The sequence below is a fragment of the Meriones unguiculatus genome, chromosome 4 (assembly GCF_030254825.1).
Source record: "Meriones unguiculatus strain TT.TT164.6M chromosome 4, Bangor_MerUng_6.1, whole genome shotgun sequence".
Classification (NCBI taxonomy): Eukaryota; Metazoa; Chordata; class Mammalia; order Rodentia; family Muridae; genus Meriones; species Meriones unguiculatus.
This window is the reverse complement of record NC_083352.1, coordinates 37,254,787-37,258,652: the sequence shown is the minus strand read 5'-3', so window position 1 is coordinate 37,258,652 and position 3,866 is coordinate 37,254,787. Positions and strand designations below refer to the sequence as shown.

General features: G+C 41.4%; 1 protein-coding gene across 2 annotated transcripts in view; it reads left to right on the top strand.

Moving 5' to 3' along the window:
• The window catches only part of Ankrd37 (ankyrin repeat domain 37), a 35,989-nt gene that overhangs the window by 26,092 nt on the left and 6,031 nt on the right, over nucleotides 1–3,866 (top strand). The window lies entirely within an intron of this gene.

The window sequence follows — 3,866 nt, the reverse complement described above, 5'->3', positions numbered from 1 at the left end:
AAAACAAGAAAGAACGATTTGTTCAGCTCCTACTAAATGTCAGGTTTCGTTTTTTTTTCCAAAGTGCTTTGTAAGTACTGATTCCTGTGAAAATTGAGGAAATGGAGATCATTTTGAGCTCTGTTGAATATATGAGAAAACTATGAGGATAGGGAGACTATTAACCTAATATCAAAGGGCTCGTTAGCAAGGGTGCCCTACTTACCCATGTATTATCTTGTTTTATCTTTTAAAAAGACAGTAAAGCCAATACAATTTTTAACATGTTAGAAATGTGCTCCTTCTACTTTAAGGAGTTGGTCATTCTGAGAAACCTGCTGTGCAGTCTGTAGAAATCAGTGTTACATCCTCTTGAGTTTGCACCCTGGAGACAGAGAACTGACAGCCCATGTGGAAACGCATGTACCTTGAGAAACACAAGCCTTGCTCCCCAAAGATAATATGAAAGTCAGCCTATCTTCTTGCTTTGGGAGTTTTCTCTGGAATCTTGGTCTCCTGCCCCATGCTATTCATAGCAGCTGTCTGTCTTACTATTTGACATTAATTTCACTCTCCTAATGTTCTCATAACACCTGTAAATGTCCGCCCCCGCCCCAAGGCCTGATCATGGTCCCCACAGTCATAAGGCTCTCTCTAACAAAGCTAATTTCTGGAGAGTAATTTCTGCTCTGATTTCTAGCAGCAGGAGTGAGGTAAGAGATTAATCCATTTAGTACTTTTTAAGATGACCCTTCTTCAGGTCCTCTTTACCCTTCTCTGCCCTCTTTAATCTGACCTCTGTGCTTGTGCATAAACACACACACACATAAATAAATAAATAAATAGATAGATAGATAAATAAATAAATAAAAATTTAATAAAAAATTCAAAATCATAGGTTATCAACGAATGCCCAGTTTCTATGCTTCTCTCAGTGCTCAGTGTCAGCTGCTCTCAGTGCTGACAGCAGCTAGCGCCGCCCCTTTCCATAGAATTGTCCTCAGTCAGTCATGAGTCTGGCAGACAAACACTTAGATCATTGCCCATGAAAAGAGGCAGTCCACGTGGGGCACGCCTGCCTGTTCTTGCTGAATGTATGAAGAACGAAAGGTTCTGTGTGCCCATCCTTGAGTCTGTGCTTGCAGTTGGCAACCTGAAAGAATAAGGTAATATAGCTGGGGGGGGGGGGGTGATGGCACATGCCTTTAATCCCAACACTTAGGAAGGCAGAGGCGGCCGGATCACTGAGTTTCAGGCCAGCCCGGTCTGCAAAGTGAGTTCAGGACAGCCAAAGCAACACAGGGAAAACCTATCTCAAAAACCAACATCAACAAAAGAAACCAAAAACAAAGAATAAGGTAAGGAATCCCCACTGACAAAGGGCAGGCTTGCTTTCCTAACAGGCACTGAATCCCAAGCTTAGTATGCCTGTCTCATAATGAAGTATTCTGGGTGTATCAGCATTCAAGGTGGTTAGGCCTTTTGAGTCACCTCTGTGACAACTGTGTAACAGGGTGGGCTTGCAGAACTGGCTCACATATTATACTGACACCTCTGGCTACTGCATTTACAGGGAGCAATACAGCTGGCTCTACAGGAGTCTGGTCTTCTGCCAGTATCCATGAGACAAGCTAGAAACAATCATTTATCAACTGAAAATGTAATCTATCAATAAGTGAAAGTTAGAGAATCCCAAGGGAATAATAAAGCAGGCTATGAATCTCATGTTCTTTCCTTTCCAGAAAACCATTTTTAAAGAGAAAGTACTTGCTTCCATGCCCTCCCTTTCCGGTGTGGCAAGTTTACATCATTTTATGAAACAAGATGGAAAAAGTAGGAGTAAAGCTATCATAACAACTCACTAGGCTGTGCTAAGTATTCACTGAGAGCCAAATAGAGTTTTCCTTTATTTTTCTCCAATTTACCTTTTATTCTGTGAGCAATGAAATGATGAAAAAAGATGACATATTCAAAACCTTAACTGCAATTGCAAAAATAGGATTTGCATGCTTCATCCATCCTGTGTTTTATCCAGCCAGTTCCTGTTTGGAAACCTGTGATGGCCAGTTATGGTGGCCAGGTCCTTTTGCATGTTGGGTATTAGGTGTTGTGGCAGGCACAATGAGCCCAAGGTGTGGGTTTGAAAGTGTTTCCCAGACCAAAATGGATAAAAAAAAGTTTTAATAGAAACAGTAGATAGAAAGACAGTGGGTACATTCTCTGAGACAGAATTATGTCCCTTAAAGGAGATGGGAGTCAGGCCAGGGATGTGGCTCAGTTGGTAGAGTGCTTCCCTCCTGGGCACTAAGTCCAGGGTTCAAATACCAGCACCATCTGAAAAGGGGTGTGCTAGAACATGCTTGTAATCCCAGCATTTGGAGGCAGGAGGGACTTAAAAGGCAGAGAGTGGTCACTTTAAAGAAAAAAAAATGAAAAAGCGATAGGAGTCTTTTTATGACGGTAAAGAGAAGTTACCTGACTTCGCCTCTAGAGCCATTTGAGTAAGGACATAATTGAATATAGTTCAAGGGAACAGATCATTATTTGGAGGAAGTAAGTTTTATCGTACCGTGTTTCCTCCTGAGACTAGCCATGTGAGGTGAGACACCAGTGTCTATTTCCAGTTGGGCTCCAATTGTATGAGGCAACAGAAACCACTGAGTCAGGTTTCAAACAGTCTGAGTCTGTCTGCACCACAGGGGAATTTTGCTATTTTTAGCCCACTTATTTTTGCCTCTTTACATCAGGAATTAAAACTAGAGCCTTAGATACTGGACAAGTATTCTACCACTGAGCTATTATCAGCTCCTTTCCTGGGTGGATTTCATTCAACACCCAATGGTAAATAGATATGTATATAATTTACTGATTAAATAATATATATGTATATACACACAGTCTGAATATATAGAAATGTTGTACTGTAAAGCTCATGCTGTTATGAGTACATGGTGGAAAGAGATGATTTACTTTTAAGTAAAGTACATGAATAAAACTCTTTTATATGGAAAATTGTTCCTCACCCTAACGTGGCAACAGTTAATAGAAACAATCATAAAAAAGTGACAAAAATCTGAAGCAGAAAAAAAAAAGTAAATTGATCTGTTGCCCTATTGATGTGAAAAATACATCATGGGTTGCTTGTCCCTGCCCCAAGTCCTTAGATGAATCACAGGTAGTTCCAGTTGTCTTTAGTCTTTCGGGGAAGGTGTCTTTCTCAAGAAGTCACAGTTATCAACTTTAGAGCAAGACAGAAGATGCTTTCTAAGAGGAAAAGGTGGGTTTTCTAATTTAAATTGGGGTGGAGGAGGGGTGCTCCTATTCCCAGGATTCCAGTTTCAATCTGAAATGGCCTGAGTCATGCTTATGGGGGGGTGTGTGTGGAAGGTTTGGGAAAGTTTCAAAGGTGGAATACATAGGTCACTTTGGATCTTAGATGTGTGGTTTTTATTTTTATTTTTTTGGGCTCGCTATAGACCTCCTCTTCCCCTCCCCTTTTCTCTCTTCCTCCCTCCCCCTCTCTCTCTCCATGCACCGGATAATAGCACCTACCTGCCAAGCAAGATGAGCTCACTAATGCAATGGTGTAACAACTGTTAGGGGCAACTAAATCTTTCTGATTGGATTTGAAGCCTGCTCTTCAGGAGAGACTATCATACTTGGTACAGGTCCTCAAATAGCCATATTTTTTTGAGACAGGGTCAGTCTGCCAGCCTCAGGATTCTCCATTGTTCACCCCCACAGTGTTGGAATTACAGGCGCAGGTAGCTGTACTTGTTCGGTTTGTTTTTAATGTGGGAGCTGAAGACTGAATTCAGGTTCCTTTATGAGTTAGCAAACACTACCAATTGAGATAGTCTCCCCAGCAGCTTTCCATCTTTCACAGT